This window comes from Prionailurus viverrinus, chromosome B4 (genome assembly GCF_022837055.1).
Source record: "Prionailurus viverrinus isolate Anna chromosome B4, UM_Priviv_1.0, whole genome shotgun sequence".
Classification (NCBI taxonomy): domain Eukaryota; kingdom Metazoa; phylum Chordata; class Mammalia; order Carnivora; family Felidae; genus Prionailurus; species Prionailurus viverrinus.
Window position 1 is genome coordinate 37,803,791 of NC_062567.1, and position 18,960 is coordinate 37,822,750.

The window sequence follows — 18,960 nt, forward strand, 5'->3', positions numbered from 1 at the left end:
ATTTCAGCCAAAAAAAAAAAAAAAAAACACAGAAGACATAAAAATGAACCCAATAGAAGTTCCAGGAAAAAAAATACAATAATCAAAATCAAAAGCTCATTGATGGGCTCAATAGCAGAATGAGGGTGACAGAAGAAAGAGAATCCTTCAAAAAATCAATAGAAATGATCCAGTCTGGCTCTCTTCCAGGGGGACGGCATCCATAAGCATTCAGAATGGTCCAGCATTTGACATGTCATCATAGGCTGTCCTACAAAGCAGCCTCTAACAAAACTAGGCTATCCTGAACCCCTGGTAATAGAATCGTTTACCTTTACACCAAGGAGATTAAGAAAGCCCTAAAATCTGCATGTGACGTGTATCCAGGCCAACTTCAAGGAGTCTGTGCTGGGAGACCTAAAGTTCTTATGAGGTTGTCTAAAACAAGAAAACATGCCAGCGGGGTCCATGATGGTTCCATGCGTGCTAAGTGTGTTCATGACAGGATCAAGTGTGCTTTCCTTACTGAGGAGCAGAAAATCATTGTGAAAATGTTGAAGCCACAAGCACAGAGTCAGAAAGCTACATTTTACAATGAATCTCTTTTGAGTAATAAAAAAATTAAATTAAAAAGAAATTATCCAATCTGAACAACAGAGAGAAAAACAGGACCTCAGAGACCTATAGGACATTACCAAAACGATCTAACATTAATGCCACCAAACCTCCCAGAAAGACAAAAGAGTGAGTTCAGTGCAGAAAAGAAATTTTTTTAATAACTGAAAACTTCCTCCCAAATCTGGTGAAAGATAGAAACGTACGGATTCCAGAAGCCCAGAAAATCCCAAAAGAATAAATCCAAAGAAATCCATCCTCACACATATCATAATCAATTGTTGACAAAACTAATGACAAAGATAAAAAAAAATACTAAAGGTAAACAGGAAACAACTATCTGAATGAGTACAGATTTCTCACCAGGAAACGAGAAGGCCAGAAAACAGCAGAAGAACATTTTGTAAATACAGACCGAAAAGAACAATTAACCCAGAATTCTCTATCCTGTGGAAATGTCATTCGCGAATGAAGGTTAAAATAAAGGGCTCTCAGATGAAAGAAAACAATATAACTTCCTGTCAACAATAAAAGCACTGCTAAAGGCAAGTCCTCAGACATAAGGGAAACTTAGAACATCAGGAATGAAGAAAGACCCACAAAAATGGTAAATATCTAAGTAAATGAAATACACCATTCTATTCTTCTTGATTTTTAAAAATATGTTTAGTAGTTAAAATAAAAACTATAACATTTCTGACACATTTTTCAATAGATGTCACCGTAGTTACATAAGAAAATGACGAGACAAAGCAGGAAGGGACATGTGAGATGGTAAGGTTTGTGCACTCACCTTGAAGTGGTAAAACACTGATTCTGAATAGACTATAAAAACATAAGCGTATCTACTGTAATTCCTAGAGCAACTGCTAATCAAAACATACAGAGAAACATAGTCCTAAATAAGCTCTTCAGGTGACTCTGATAATGCTCAAATTTGAGAAGAAATGGACCACCTACATATACAAACACACAAAAAAGATCTTTCAATCTAATTGACATCCTGATGAGTAGTCCCTATGACACTGTATCTCCAGCTTTAAGAGATACAGGGGATGATTTCGGCCTAAAAAAAGTTCTAAAGTGATTATCAGGAGAATCATGGGACATAAGCAATGAACAAATAAATAAGCCTGTTTGTCAATTCCCCAGCAGGGTAAAAGGGGCAGCTCTTTCCCACCCCTGGACTAGTAATCAAGGCTGGAGACTGGACATCTGGTTTTTGAGAATCACCAATGGTCCTTGTGAGGGGAGTCTGATGGAAAAAACTGAGGGCCTTGCTGCCTACCAGTTGTGGTGGGAGGAATCACTTGGCATTTCTGTGCCTTCGTCTTCCCCTCCTTTGAAGCTCTACCATTCTGTATGTCAAAATGAAGATGAAAAGAGTAACACCGAAGATGAGGAGTGCTTCACAGAAACCTAGGAGGGTTGACAACCAACACTTCGTAGGGATATTACCTGTTTCTTAAGAGAACAAAGAAACTGACAGAAATAAACTGGGTAATTCTCTCAGCTTCCTAGTGAATTAGAGAAATACCCCCAATTAATTATTTTGGGCAACTAAATTTCAAAGAAATCCCTTGCCTGAAGCCCCAACTGGAGGGGATCTGAGTACATAAGGAAGGTAGGATAATAAAACATTCCGGGTTAAAAAAATAATTCAGGAAGAGAACGACAAGGGGAAAAACTCTGATTGAGATAATCCAGGATTTCAAGCTCTGAAGAAAATTCTAAGTGGAGATATAAGTTCAGGAGTTCTCTTAACATGAAGACGGCAGCAGAAATGTTGGAAATAAATCATCGTGGGAGTAACTGTAAAATGAGAAAAGGGAGCCTAGAAATGAGATTCAAAGCAGCCCAACATTTAAATAATAACCCTGGGGCAGCCTGGGTGGCTTATTCGGTTGAGTGTTTGACTCTTGATTTCACTAGGTCATGATCCCAGGGTCGTGGGATCAAGCCCTGCATCAGGCTCTACACTTGGGATTCTCTCTCTCTCTCTCCCTCTGCCCCTCCCCTGCTCATACACATGTGTGCACTCTCTCTCAAATTAAAAACATAAAATCAAAAATCAAAAAGTGTTAAAATAATAATCCAGCAGAATAACCCAGCCAAGAAGACTGAGAGGAGGTGGCCAGAGAAGTAGGAGGGAAATCGGGAAAGCATGGCATCGGCTTAGATAGTGTTTCAAACAGGAAGGAAAGGTCAGCTCTTCTGAATGTTGCTATAAGGTTAAGGAAGCTGAGAACTAAAATATCTGTTACGTTTTAGCACCAACCATAGGGGGACAGTCATCTATGGCCCACAGGGGGCCATTTGGGGCACAGTGGCAGGAAGAGAAGTCAGACTGAAGGAGCTTGCTTAAGATAAAAAGATTTAAAAAAAAAAAACAGAAAATGTAAAACAAAAACAAAAACAAAAAACTCTGAAGGGCTGTGAAATACCTAACATAAAGTGCAACGTTTACAACAAGGAGGTATTAGCACAAATACAGTCGAACAAAACCACAGAATAAAATAGAGAATCCAGAAGCAGCCACACACACTTGTTTGATGACATGGAACACTGCAGAGCCACAGGAAAGGACGGTTCTTTCAACAAACATTGTTGGGTCAATGAGACATCCATGTGGAGAAAAAAATTAATCTTGATTCACAAACATGCCACACACATAAGAAAAAAATCAACTTTATGTGGACTATAGTCCAAAAGTGAATTGTTAACCAATAAAGTTCTGGAAGATAACATTAAAAAATATACTCACAACTTGTACTTTAAAGGTGATGATTTCTCAAACAGAACACAAAAAACACTAATCATAAGGAAAAGATCAATAAATTAGACTAGAATAAAATTAAGAAACTCTATCCACCAAAAGGCACAAATGAAGAAGGAAAGGAATACCACAGAGTGGAAAAAAGATATTTGGAAAACAGATACTCAGCACAAGACTCATACCAAGAACATATGAAGAACTCCTTCAAATCAATGAGAAAAAGGCAGACAATTCATCTCTTAAAATGGCTGAAAGACATGAACAAGCACTTCACAAAAGAGAATATCCAATGGCTAGGGGAAAAATACATGTGAAAAGGTTTTTATCTCATTAGCCATCAGAAAATGAAAATCAAAACCACACTCAGACACCACTATGTATGTAGCAAGAATGGCTGAAGTTAAAATGACTGACAACGCCAGGAGTTGCCAAGTATGTGGAGAAACTGGAACTCCTGTACACCGCTAATGGAGAGTATAAATTAACACAAAAACTTTGGAAACTGGTCAGTTGTGTCTACTAAAGTTAAACAAACATATATACCATATGACCCAGCACTTCCCCCCACAAAGAATACCCATCAGAAGTACATTCACCAAGGGGCGCCTGAGTGGCTCAGTCGGTTGAGCATCTGACTCTTGATTTTGGCTCAGGTCATGATCCCAGGGTCGTGGGATCAAGTCCCACATTGGGCTACACAAGATTCTCTCTCTCTTTCTCCCTCTGCTCCTCTCCCCCGTGCATTCACCAAAAGATTTGTAAAAGAACAGTCAAAGCAACACTATTCATAGCTTAAAGCAGAAAACAATGTCCACTGACAGGAGACTGAGTAAGTAAATTGTGGTACACTCAAATGAAATAAATGCCCTTATACTAGTGAATAAACCACCACTACACATAATACAGACGAACATCACATACTTAATGTTGAGGGAAAAAAAAAAATGAGGCACTAAGTATATACCAAATGATTCCATTTACATAAAGTTCAAAAACAGGCAACACTCACTCCTGAACATAGAAGTAGTTATGGTGACCTTTGGACAGGGGCCCGTGACTGGGCAGAGGCCCAAGGGGGGTTCTGGAGAGCTGGAAATGTTATATTTCTTCATCTGGGTGGTGTCACACACATGGATCCACTTGGTGATAATTCATCAAGTCCTACACTTACAATTTGTGCACGTACGCTTTTCTGATATATGTTACACTTCAACAGGAAGGTTTCTTTAAGCCTGGCTGTGAAGAAGAGGAGCGAGCAGGTGATAACTGGAGGGGTAACAGGGTTGAAAGAGGGGTTCCCAAGGACAGGGGGAAAAAGGGTGGGCATGTAAAAGCAAGCGGCAGCCAAGAAGCTTGCTGTCTCTTCCTAGGGTGGGAGAGACTCCCCTGCTCTCTGCCTGAGCTGGGACTTCACATTCTGCCCTACTGTGCCTGTACATGAGAGAGACACAGTAGACTACTTAAAACAACCCCTTTGGATGGTGCTTCCAGGTTAGAAGCCAGCAAATCTCTCTTTAACAGTCATTTCTTTTTTTAGAGAGAGAGAGAAAGGGAAGAAGGGAGGGAGTCCAGGCACCAAGCAGGGGAGGGGCAGTGGGGAGGGAGTGAGGGAAGGGGAGAAGGAGAGAGAGAGAGAGAGAGGGAAAGGGAGAGAAGGAGACAGGGAGACAGGGAGACAGGGAGAGAGAGGGAGAGAGGATCTTAAACAGACTCCATATTCAGTGAGGAGCCAGATGCAGGGTTCAATCCCACAACTCTGGGATCATGACCTGAGCCAAAACCAAAGAGTCGGATGCTCAACTGACTGAGCCTCCCAGGCTCCCCTAACAGTCATTTCTGATCACAGCTCAGAGGATTACAGACTTCATGTTATTAGGAATTCTAACAACTCAGCCAAGTAGCCAAGTCGCATGAGTTCCATCTTCAGAGAAGGAAAAAGACACATGCAGTGGGTTAGCAGCTATCCCCCAAAATCGCTTGGTCCCTCAAAGACCATGGATTCTGGGATCTTCAGTCAGAACCCATGAGAATAAGGTGGCATCATGTGTCATGGCATGCACGTTCAGTGCATGGCACTGAAATGGAGCTTCGTTTCATCTCTGAGAGCCTCAGTTTCTATAAAATAGGAATAATTTCACAATAACTACTACCCCACAATAGCTTTAAGAGAATATGAATATATACTCAGGTGACCACACAAATGCTTGTTCCCAGGGCACCTGGGTGGCTCTGAACATCTGACTTTGGCTCAGGTCATGATCTTGCAGGTTCGTGAGTTCAACCCCCACATCGGGCTCACTGCTGTCAGCCTGTCAAAGCAGAGCCCACTTCGGATCCTCTGACCCCCCTTCCTTACTTGTGCTCTCCCAAAAATGAATAAATATTTAAAAAACAACAACAAAACAAAACAAAACAAAAAACGAATGCCTGTTCCCTTTCTCCTCCCCCTTCCCGAGGGGAGTGGAAGGTTTTCAGAAAAGAAAACCAGCTCTGCCTTGCAAAGAGTTCCCACACACCAGGGATGCAAAGGTCTCTAGGGTTCCAGACGCATGTTCTTGAGACCACGCAGTCTCCTGGTACGATATATGCCAAGAGCTAATCCCTCTCCCTCTGCAGTCCTCCTTCAGCCCATCCACATGGGTTTCTGTGTTTCTACATGGCTTGGGTGTGTGTGCTTTTCCTAGACTGGGAAGGAGGGAGACACGGCAGCACAGTGTGTGTGTGTCTGTGTTTCAAGCTGCAGCTGTTTATTTCCCCAGTTGAATTTTAAAATCACTCCAAATTCATCAGCATCTTCTGAGGAAGCCTCCTAAACAGCAACATGTTCAAAACTCAGAAGCTGTCCGGGGATAGGGAGAAAGCACTGGGACGGGGAGCAGGATGCAGGAGTTCTGTCTTTAACAGCTTTCTCCCCACCCCCACCCCCACCGCCCCAGCCAACCCCCTTCGCAGGTCACTCAAGTTCTGACAATCTCTTGGAGCAGCCATCCCACTCACCCTCATTCACACTCCTGGACCTCAATTTAATCATGGTAAACCGAGAACCTTGGGAGGCTAGAGAGGTACCACTGCACCCGACATCACCTTCTAGCTCTGGGTCAAGGTAAAGAGTGAGGCAAGATACAGCAGGAGGAAGACAAGGTTGTTTGGACAGGCATCTGTTTCTGAGCCCCTCCTCACTGAGAGAGGCTTAACTTTCCATGCTTAGTAGTGAGCACCCATCTAGGGAGCAGAGGACAATTTGTAACGCTTCTGGGAATTGGAGAAAGTTACCAAACTTCCATGGGCCTCCACCTGTAAAATGAGACGAGCATTAAAGACTCTCAAAGGTCCCTTGCAACTCTGACATTCTGAGTCATCGGGGTTTACAATAAAATAAAATAAACCCTCCCTTTTCCAAAAAAAAAATGGGGGGAGCATTCACTCTTCCTCTGCATTTAACTTGTGGCCCCTGCCATCCTGGCCCAGGCCCCTACCTGGACAGGAAATGGCCCCAACCCCCTCATCCGGCGGGACTCGGTGGCTTCATCTGCTGAGTATTTAATTAGAACTGGTGATGGCTGTTTGGACAGAGCCAAGGCCAAGAGGGCAGGAAGGCGTCCCCTTGTTCTCGGCTCAGGAGACTAAGAGAAAGCCGAACAGCTGGGACAGGTCTCGGGGTAGGTCGTCCCCCTGCTGGCAGCGCTCGATGGCTTTCTGTGTTCATCAATTCAGATGTCCTCCTGGGGAGAGCCTTGACTTCAGAGGGGTGGGGCCCCTCTCAGCAGAAGAACCGGCTCTCCCCAGCCCAGAGCCCGATCCATTGGTGGTTTGCTTTCCGAGGGCTGCACGCAGCCCAGCAAGCCCGTGCGGTAGAGGCTGCAAAAGGGACCTGGAGATGTTAGCAAACCCAGGCAGGAAGTAACAACGAGCAGATTCAACCTGGAAAAATGTGGCTGCTGCATCTGGGGATAAATAATCAGAAACACAAATACTCAGGTGGGAGGGAGATGCCTGGAACAGGAAGCGGCCAGACAGCATTTGGACAGGAGCTTGCAATGTGATCTAGTGACAAAGAAATTGCTGGGGGATTCACGAGCTGGATGCACGGAGGTGATACCCCAACAAGAACAAGGAAGGAACAGGGGCGGGGCCAAGCAGCTGTACTGCGCCTCTCTAGAGGCCAGGACTAGGTGGACCAAGGGACTGAGATGGCAGCAAGAAAGGTTTAAGTCAGACTCTAGAAAGAACCTTGTCCCTAAAGTATAGGGAGATATTATCTGAAACGATGGAGAAGTCTCTAGGAAGATGTTTGAAGGACAGGGACACGAGAAGCCTGTTCCAGGGGCAGGGGCATGGACAAGATGACCTCCAGATATCTCATGCAGCCCACCGAGGAAAATGTGAATCTTCAGGAAACAGTGAGCGGACCTGCTTATTGGTGTCACAGGAGACAGAGGATGGAGGAACCCAAACCAGCCAAAAACACTGAAATTCAAGATCTGGGAAAAGTCATACGACTGTCCTGAGTCTGAGACAAAGCTGGGAAAAGAGCTCCAATCTGCAGATTGTCAGACTCTCTCCTCCTCAGGCCCAAAAGGAAGATATTTTCCAATCCTCCTACTGGCTCCACTGCCTGGGACATGGGAGCTTCAAAATGAGGCTCTGGAGACATGAGACATGTACATGAGACCCAGCGGGGCCAATCAAATGCATGCCATCTGACCGGCTCCTTCACCAACACATGGTTGCTCTGGAGGGAGTTAGGTTAGACACCAAGAAGAACTTCCCTCTTGAGTTCTACGATACCACACAAGCAAGAAAAAGAGCCAATTTATATTCTCTCTTCCTCTGGTAGGATAAGAGGCTAGAATGTGCTTGGAGCTATACAGTGCATAGCTGTTCTCAGCAAAGCACAGCAAGAAGGTACGGTGTGCCTCCCTTCAAACTTGAGATTTGAAAGTCCAGATTTAGAAAGCAGAAAAATTGCACTGATTTTTCACTTTAAAAATGGACTTACTGGGGCACCTTGGTGATGTGGTCAGTTAAGCATCCAACTCTTGATCTCGGCTCAGGTCGTGATCTCACAGTTCGGGAGTTCGAGCCCTGCATGAGGCTTTGGGTTTCTGTCTCTCCCTCTCCCCCATTTGTGTGTATGTGTACTCTCTGTCTCTCTCTCTCTCTCTTTCTCTCCCTCTCTCTCAAAATAAATAAACAAATTTTAAAAATTTTAACTGGACTTACTACAACAAGTTACATTAAAATGCTTAAAGTTCAATGAGGATTTTAAAATCAGGCTAGACTGCTAGCCCAAACCAGGGCACAAAGATTAAAGATCTAGTCACAGGCCCGGGAATGTGAAGGTCTGTTTGATTCCAGGTGAGCCTTCCTGGCGACCAGTCAGCCTTCTGGTGAGGTATTTGATACTGGGTCTTAGCTTTTGAGAGAGATTTCCAGAGACTCCAAAAAGAAGAAAAGAAAAAAAAAGCCTTTTAAAGAGGGGCTGGCTCCTCAGGGCATTGGGACAACAGGCAGGTGTTAGAGTCTCCTGCTGGTCCATGAAGCCAGACCAGAAGACAGATGGATGTCATCTGGATGGGAGACTACATCTCATGTACAGACAGGTCAGCCTAGAGGTCAGCAAAAGACAGAAGTGTTTTAGGGATCTCTGGATCCGAGATCAAGGAACTAGAATAACAAGGAAACTGAATCTCGGGCATATGCCAGGCACGGCTCTCAAGCACTTTGGGGTATGTCATCTCACTGAATCACTTGTTTCCTTGACAAATATTACCCACAATGTGCCAGATGTTTCTTCAAAACAACTCGAAGAGATCCAATTAGAAAACTAAAGTGACAGGAGACATCATACGGCTTGCCCAAGCTTATACATCGCTTAGTGGCTGAGCTGGGATTCAGATGCAGTCTGGCATTCCAACTCTGCTTACATCAGAACTTTCTCCCTCAGGAAATCTTCCAGCCCTGCCCTCCCTGGTTCCAAGCAAGACAGTAAGAATGTGTATCTACATACATATGCCGACGAGGTCTGTGCAATTTGCAATCACCCAAACCAGTGAAGCTGAGGGGTGGTGCAGATAAACCACAGCCCTTTGGTCCTGGAGGGTGTTACACTCTGGGTCTGAGGGAGGGAGATCCTAGCATATCTGTCTGATTCAGCTTGGCTTAGGCTAAGATTAATGACTGAATTAGCTTCCATTTCCTGAGCATCCTAACAGCAGGAGGGAATGACCCAGAATGCAGGAGGCTGTGGGTAGATTAACCACTCACCCTCCATAAGTAGCCACACATGGAATAAACCTGCACATTTACAGGGGCCATCCTGCATGACCCTGAAAAAACTGTCTGCCTTCTGTTTCTTCATTAAACACTGACCTCCCCAGATGTACTGACCACGTCCTTCATCCCAGATCAGAACAGAAGCCTTCGCGCTTAAAGGGCATTCCATCTCAAACGGTGCCTGGCTGTTACAGCATTAGGCTGTAAGGTAAGCGGCTTAGGACAGCTGGGGTAAAGGAAGGAGGGAGGCCGGTCTGGGGCCATGGTCCTTGAAAAAAAGAAAGAGCCAGTATGGTGTGATTTCCAGAGCCTCGCTCCACCTGCTGGTGCCCAAAAGCCTGAAGCTTTGATCCCTATTCAAGTGTAGCGGCTTCAAAGCAGGGTTACATGAAGGGTCTGAAGGAAAGACCGGACAGTCCACATAAAGGATGTAGAGTGATGGAGAAACCAGACGGGGAGAAGCCACAGAAAATGCACAGAAAAAGCACGCTCAAGACCAACGCCTCCTGGTCCCCCATACCCACTCTGGTGCCTGAAGGCAGGAAAGGGCAGCACACACACCTAGGGATCATCCCAACCCTGCTCCACAGAGAAGCTTCCAGCCCGGCTCAATGTCCTCCCCGCTGGGGTCCCGAGAAGCTCCGGATGCCACACTGCCCCGACGCCCCACAGCACCCCACGTGCTCTCCAGCTCTTGCCATGTCCCTCCCCAGCCTCACCCTCCTGACAAACCCTGCTGCCTCTCGCCCCTGCCTACTGCCTCCACGCCCATCTAATGGCCTCAGGGCCAGCCCTGAGCAGATGGATTCTTTTTTTTTTTTTTAATATTCTTTATGTTTATTTATTTACTTTTGAGAAGAGTGGGGGGGATGCTACCCACAAGTAGGGGAGAGGCACAGAGAGAGACACACAGAATGTGAAGCAGGCTCCAGGCTCTGCACTATCAGCACAGAGCCCAACATGGGGCTCGAACTTACGAACCGTGAGACCATGACCTGAGCCGAAGTCGGACTCTTAACTGACTGAGCCACCCAGGTGCCCCTGAGCAGACCAATTCTTGCCATAAACACAAATTACAAACCTTGTAACTAAAAGGTGTCCACAGGATGCAACTGTTCCCCAACCCACAACCTCCCCAGACAGACAGGATGGAAGACAGGTGTGCCCAACAGGGAGCAAAGAGGTAAGCAGAATAATCTCAAGTCCAGAGGCTACCTTTTCCTCTCCTCCTGAACCTGCTTTAGCTGCTGGAAATCCCAATGGTGAGAATATGGCCACCCTCTCCTCACACCAAGCTCAGATGACAGAGCATTATCCCTGGAGGGGTGGGACACCACAGTGACCGAGAGCTCAGACTCCGGGTCTGTCTGTATCCCTCCCTGACACTAGCCGTTGGACCCTGACCAAGTTAGGTAACTTCAGTTTCCTTATCTACAAAAGAGGGGGCAGTAGTGGTAAATACTACAGAGGGTTGTTACCAAGACTAAATGAGTTACTTGATGTACCTAGCACAGAAGTCATTGTGCTCATTAAGAATAACTTGGAAGGCAGCAGCAAGATGCCCAGGGAGGGAATGGTCCAGATTCCCATGGCAGGAGGGAGAGAACAGGTACCCCCCCCAACACCGGCAACACTGAGCCCAACAGTGACTGGATGAAAGTGGGGTCCTGATGCCAGAGGGGCCTTCGGAGCATGGCCATGGGTCACATGGGCAGCTCCTGCCACAGTGTCCACAGCAAACAGGACCTGCGTCTTTTTCTAGAGGACTGGATAATCATATCACAGAGAGTATCCTGGCATAAACACAACCACCACCAAAAGCTTCAACACAGTGGTCTGTGGCATTGTGGGAGGTGCCCACCAGAGGAGAGCTAGAGGCTGCTAGAAGAAAGAAGAGGGAGACAGCTAGAGAGGAAGGAGGATGGAAAGACAGAAAAGGACAGCTGATAACCCCCGGGGCTCAGGGCACCAAACCCCCCTCAACACTGGGCCCGAGGGTGGCCTGTAAGGGCTCAGGCATACCCACAAGTCTCCTGACCACCCACCTCTCCTCAGGGTAGGTGGATCTGAGGGGGAGGCAGCCTGCTGTCACATTTTCTTCCCTGGTTGGGGAAGGAGGTGAGGGAACCAAGAAGGAGAAACAGGAACTGGGAGGGGACTCCCCAGGAAGAGTGAAGGGACAGGTTCCCTGCTGGAAGAGGGGCGGGGCTGGGTTGCAGAGAGCGCCCCATCTCTGGAAAGCCTTCCCTGCCAAGCCTAACTTTTGTGGATCTCTCCCTCCCCTCGGCTCTACAGTGTACTTTCTCGCTACACATTGTGCGTTGAATCAATTCAACAAACACTGTTGAGCACTTACTATGTGCCAGACATTGTCCAAAAGAACAAAGAAAGAATGAAACACAGTCCCTGTTCTCAAAGTCTTCAGTCGATCCAGGAACAAGTGAAGTTCAGAGGCTATCCTAAGTGCTTGGGTGATGTTGCCCAAGTACAGAATAAGGAGCATCAAACAGTGAACAGACACAACAGAGCATCAAATAGCATTTTTAAATAGTGCAAAAGTGAGCCTCTTTCTAACTTTCATGCAAAGATAAAGTCTCAGATGCCAATACACCTTTAACCTCTCCAACACTTGCTAAGCCTCCTTCTCAAGAAAGAGTGAGCAGTACCCCCCACCCCCAATGGCCTAAGATCTTCCACAGCTGCTGCATCCAGCCAGAAATGAATGGCGTTATTTGTTTTTTTCTGTGGTTTATTTTTGCATTACTGTCTATTTCTTGGCCAGTGATACTGGTTCTCTATGATAAGGATATGGTATTTCCTTTTAAAATAAATTTAAGGGGCATCTGGGTGGCTCAGTCAGTTAAGTGTCTGATCTTTCATTTCAGCTCAGGTCATGATCTCATGGTTCGTGAGTTCAAGGCCAGTGTCGGGTTCTGTGCTGACAGTGCAAGGCTTACTTGGGATTCTATCTCTCCCTCTCCCTCTCTCTCTCTCTGCCCCTCCCCTGCTGGCACTCTCTCTCTCAAAATAAATAAATAAACAAACATAATTTTTTTTTTTTAAACGGGGCACCTAGGTAGCTCAGTCGGTTAAGCGTCTGACTCTTTAATACCAGCTCAGGTCATGATCTCACAGTTCATGAGTTCAAGCCCGGCATCGGGCTCCAAGCTGTTAGTGCGAGCCTGCTTGGGATTCCCTCTTTCTTCCTCTCTCTTTGCCCCTCCCATCACCGCATGCTTGCTCTCTCTCTGTCTCAAAATAAATAAACTTTAAACAAATTTAAATAAAATAAAATAAATTTAAGTTTAAAAAGTGAGCCAACTTAGCAAAAACAATCCAGCAAATAAGAGTAGAGAGAGTAAACTCCTGACACTGGTCAGCAGTGGTATTCAGGATCACGACCACGGTATTCAGAACCAGTGCTGTGAGACTCTCCAGTCCAGAAGAGACGCAGTGAGCACATGTGCCTGCATGAGGAGGTCTCGTTTCCCAGCTCGACAGTAAACTTCCCGCACCTCCTCCTCCCTTTGGGGATACCTTCATGCGTTCAGAATATGGACAGAAAATTCAGCTCAGCTCATAGGGAGGGTAAAAAATTGGAAAATTAAAGCAGAAACGTGGACAGGTGGGAGAGCCAACTCGGGCCCACTGGCAAAGAGGAAACCCCACATGATCCCTACAAAGGATGGTGAAAACAAGGACACTTCATTTTCTGACAGCCTACAGTTTAGGAAGTATGTTCACCTGTGGAGGGTGCTGCCTACCCATCTCAAATAAGAAAAGAGACCCAGCATGGCTGACAAACGTACACAAAAGCACAGGTCAGTGAGTCCCATTTGTGGCCCTCCACACACAAAGTTCTCCCCACTACATTCTGCTGCCAGGCAAGTCCAGGTGACCTGCACGAAGTAACTCCTACTGACGGCCACTGGTCTTCCAAACTGTTCTGCTAGCAGAGCTGGGACACCCAGGCCGTGCTCACAGGCCATGGTGTGAGCTGGTCCGAATACACCCCCTCAACTCCACGGCGCACAGTGAGAACAGTACATAGCAACACACACAACGCCGTAACCGTGGGCGGGTGGTCTGGCAAGGAGCCAACCACGAACCCACACAAACTCTGAGGGCTCTGGGGCTTCAGCTCCAAAGCCTTCGGGTTCCTGTGTCTGCACTTGACAAAGACAACACAACAGACCAACATACCCATCAAATTCCACTCCTTCTGACTTCCTGTTCCTGAAAAGGTGCTAAAATGCCACAGGCCCTCTCTGCAGCCAGGGAAGCCTCGACCCTCCGAGGGCCTGTGGATGAGCTAAGTGTAAGTTCCCTGGGCTGGACGAGTTCAGAGGGAGGAAGAAACACAGCTTTAGCTAAAACATTCACAGCCAGAGATACTCCACCCTTTGACACCTGACAGCAATGGAGGGATCCCCAAGTGGAAACTCAATGAGACAGTTACAAGAATGCCAGTGGTCACCTGGCCCCTTGGACTGCTGAGCTGGATGGGGAGTCCGGCTACTATCCACAGCGCACTGGGGTGCAGCAGATGAGAACCCCAAACCAGCAATGATCAAGGGATGGTGAACACGTTCCAGAAGACATCACAATGCACCCAGGACTTCCTGGAAGCCATTGGACCAAAAATGGCAATCTCTATGAATCTTGCTGGGGAGATTCACAACACTCTTGCCTTAGCTGACCTCCAAGCCAAGAGGGATGGAGGGATGAGGGAAGGTAGGGTCTCCACAGAGCACTGTCTATTCCAAAAGACAATGACACAGCTAACAACCCTACCATCTCTTCATCCTTTTGCTTCCAAGTTACTATCACTTCGTCCTCCTCACAGTCATGATGCACAGAACAGGGAAGGCTGGGAACACATCAGGGGAACTGTTGCTTTTGTTTGCAGCCTGATGTAAACATGAGCATTATCTCCCCTGCGGAAAAGCCATCATCCTGCTCAGACTCACCAATCTACTCGCCCTTTGCTCATCCAGAACAAGGGTCAGCCTTCTTAGCAGACTGCACCACCGGGTGCCATATGTTGACAACTGCCTGAATCCACAGGGGCCGTGGAGCCCCATAAGAGCTGTTAGAACACCCTTCATAAAAGTCCTTCAAACATTCAAACCAAGACCAATTTTAGTGGAAGGACTCACAGGATGGGCAACAAACACCCACAACCAAACCTAAGTTGCAAAATTAAACATGATCGGCCAATTCTAAGTTTTCCTAACATTAATATTCTTGTTACTTCTCATCCACTTCCTCTGCCCTCAACAAGTACTTACTGGCAGACAAGGAGTAACAGCCGCCAAAGGTTTAAGGAAAAGAACAATTTTAAATTGAGAAAATCATCTTTATCACTGCAACTTTCCAGTAAATTGAGAAAACAGTAGCAATTTTTATGTTAGCATAGACTACATCAGTCTAAGTCATGGAAAGCGAGCACTCTCAAGTACACTGTTTGAGAATCCCTGATGATGCTCAACCTTCTCCTTTTCCAGATGGGGAAGTCAAGGTCCAGAAAGAAACCAGCTGGTGGTAGAACAGAACCTAGAACGCAGGTCTCTGGTACTCAGCCCAATCCTCCTTCCTCTCCAGGTCCTTCCTGAGTTCAAGCATATTATGGACTAAACCACATACTTCCAAATGCAATTAACCACGCAGGCCCGAAGTAGCAGCGGCAGCTGCAGGGAGGGGCTCAGGGGATGTCACAAGTGTGTTCTGTTCACATGCCCCTCAAATCATGCCCCTGCCTCAGGACTCCCCAGGAACCTTCTCTGAACCAGACAGTCTCCAGACAGCAGCTGGTGGGCATCCCTATGTGGCCTCCATGTGGGGAAGGATCCCCACAGCAGCCAGACAGGACCACCACTCACTGCCTGAAGCTTCTCCTCAGTCTTAGAGGTTATGTTCACGGTTTCATAACCTTTTTTGGGCCTTGGAGCCCTAAGATGGTCAGCTAAAGACCAGCTATAGACCCCTCCGCAGAATATTTTTAGATGTGTAAAATAATTATACAGAATAATGAGGAGACTAAGTATATAGAAATATAGTTATTAAAATATTTAAGGGGCGCCTGGATGGCTCAGAGGGTTAAGTGTCTGACTTTAGCTCAGGTCATGATCTCACAGTTCGTGAGTTCGAGCCCCACATTGGGCACAGCAGAGAGCCCTCTTCGGATCCTCTGTCCCCTCTCTCTCCAGCCCCCCTCACTGGTTCTCTCTCCTTCTCTCTCTCTCAAAATAAATAAATAAACTTATAAAAAAGTATTTAAGCATAAACTCATGATATAATCATATACCTGTTTCTTTATCAACACAATAAATAGCAAGACCTAGCAGCACAACCCAAAACTGTCATAATTTCAATTTATTTAATGTTTATTTATTTTTGAGAGAAACAGAGCATGAGTGGGGGAGGGGCAGAGAGAGAGTTGAACACAGAAACCAAAGCAGGCTCCAGGCTCTGAACTGTCAGCACAGAGCCTGACATGGGCCCGAACCCACGAACTGGAAGATCATGACCTGAGCCGAAGTCGGACATTTAGCCGACTGAGCCACCCAGGCACCCCTAAACTGAACATGAGGATCCGTGCTTTTGGAGCTTTGTGCAACAACTATATAATGCGACAGAAATCCATGTGTGATTTCTATCAGCGACAAACTCACAGGAACTCACAGGCTTTGTGCCTGTGTCCTTAATTGAAGTAAACACTAAGTTCCAGTTAAGTGTTGGTGAAAATAAAGTACAATTTTCTAGCATCCAGGTTTATGAATTCTGCCCCTGAATTCTATTCACAAAACTCCCAAGGTTTCAGAGCTCCCTATGCTGCCTCAGAGCCCCAGGGTCATCAGAGATGAGGCACTGGGGCACCCAGATGAGCTGACCTAGGGTGGCTGGGAGACCCTGCCTGCAGGAAGAAGGAGACACTTAAGGCTGAAGTGGCCCCAGAACCAACCTCACCACATACCAAGCATCAGATACAACTACCAAGTGTCTCCAGACCTGGAAGGCTCAAAGAAAGACCCTTCCACATGCAACACCCATTTCAGCAAAACTTCTAACTTGCACAGCATCCTCCAGCAGCTCAGCGTGCAGAGGGTGAATCCTGCCCAGAGACCTGATAAGAATAGAAGACTCAGCCCCCTTACTTCTGTAAGGACCCAAGCATCGGGGAAGAGAAAGGAAAGGTGAGCCAGCTGAGAGCTTCCAAGCAGACAGAGGACTTGGGGTCACCCAGACCATCTGTCACTCTCCTGGTACCCTCTCTTACTGCTTTTTTAGATAGACTTTAGGTGACTCTCTGCAATCAGGTCAGCATCCCCTAATAGGCTACAAGGTCCTCGAAGGCAAGGACCACATCTTAGTCACATGTTTCATCAGCTCCCAGGATGTGGCACCTGTAGGCGCTCAGTCAACATGTGCTAAATGAGAGGCAGGAGAGGGTGGCAGGAACAGAGTCTGGCAGGCCTCCCCTGGAGCTGATCCCTTGCGTGTCTTTACAGTTGAAGTGACTTTCCAAGCAGCCTCTGGTCCACAAAGACCTCGAACTTATCAACTGACAAACGGAGGGTGGCCTTCCTTCTCCATGCCTGTCTCAGGGCCCAAACCATCTAGCACTGCCCTGAAGAGGCAAGATTAATTAGCAGGATAGAGACCAACTTTTCCATGACCAAGTGCAGAGGCACACATAAATGATAGAAGAAAGCACAAGGGATACTCAAAATACGTAACAACCGGCACCGTGTCTGAAGTCAGAACAGGCACTGGCCAAGGACCCTGGTGCGACAGGTCAAACCAGGAGCACCGGTCAGACCCCAGCCCTGCGGGAAGACAGTAACTCAGCTCCAAGGAAGACAGAGCTACCAGAAGGAAATCAGTCCCCCTTGACCTGCTTGTCGGCACAGACTCTCTATCATCAGTGTTTCATTTATGTAAGACATTACCTAGCAGTGTGACCTTGTACAAGCCATGTCCTCCCAACTTTAGGCCCTGTTCTCTGACGGAATTGAAAGAAATGATCCAAAGCCCTTCCTGCTCTAATATCCTATGATTGCATTTTCTCATACATCACCGGCTGCACCTGGTAACAGAAAACCAGCAAGACACACAGCCAGCTAAGGTGGCACACAGGCCAGAGGCCCTCAGCCAGGCCAGTCACTGACCCTTGCCCTCTGTCCTGTGCGGTGGGACTGGCAAATCAAAGGCTGGACACTCCTTCCAGCCCCTTTGGAGGAATTCTAGAGACCTCTAGAAGCCCTGGTCAACAGATGGAAGACACCAGACATGAAGGACACGAGAGAGGGCCACACCCCAGCTCCTGTCCTCTGCTGCTGAAACCCCCTGCCTGCTTTTCACCAGACCCACTGCCCGAACTCTTTCACGACCCGGACGGTGCTCGCCTCCGGATGGGCGACTGTGTAGACTAAATGTCACCCCTGGAGAGTCATTTTAAGAGAACAGGGGGAGCAGTTGCAAGGCACAGGTCTGCTCCTCACCAGCCTGACGCCGGCTCGGACAAGGGACAACGGCCGCTTGCGCCACCTCAGCAGGGTCGCCATTAGCATCAAGCAAGAATACTGAGTGTCCATTTTTGTTAACTCTTTGGAAAAGTTAACATCTACCCAGTTTTGGGGGGGCCTGACTTCCCCTCCTCACTTTTCTCTGTACTCCACCCCCAGGCTGCCGAGAGGCCTCCCCCTCGGAGATGAGATCCAACCAGCCTTGTGGAGGCTCTGCTCCGCTCAGCTGTGCAGCCCCAGGGGCAGGGGTTGCTGGGGCCTGTCTTTGTTGTGTCCCCTGAAGATCCCTTAGGGTAGGAGAGAGAGGCAGGTGAGAAGCCTAAGGCTCCCGCGTACGGCTTCAGGGTGGGGCACGTGGGACAGGAACACACACAAAGCCAGGGGGAAATCAGCACATTTTCCTCAGTCATTAGCACAAGTCAACAGCAGCGTGACCGCTACCCACACCCGGGGGAGCGCAGCAGCCATCACCGAGAAACAGCACGGACTGGGGCGTCATTAGCTCCACATTTGTATTTTGCCTGTGTTCGCAGGAGCCTCTCCTCTCAGAATTCTGAGGAAGGAAGACTAGGAAAGCGCTGTCGAGGGCTTGGCAGGCATCTCTGGTGCAACAAAGACCCCAGACCCTCAGATGGAGTTCGAACCTCAGTTGGATCTCGAAGTAGGTGTCACCGTGATGGAGCCGCTAGCCTCTCAGCCTGGTTCCTTCAAAAGATGAAGATAACAGCCGCCTGGCAGGATAGTCCCAAAGACGAAATGAGGGAGCACAAGTGAAAGTGAGATCCA

General features: G+C 47.2%; 1 pseudogene; it reads left to right on the forward strand.

Annotated features, from left to right (window-relative positions):
• Positions 1 to 215: 215 nt before the first annotated feature.
• On the forward strand, positions 216 to 18,081 carry LOC125170550 (60S ribosomal protein L34-like; annotated as a pseudogene).
• The last annotated feature ends 879 nt before the right edge of the window (positions 18,082 to 18,960 follow it).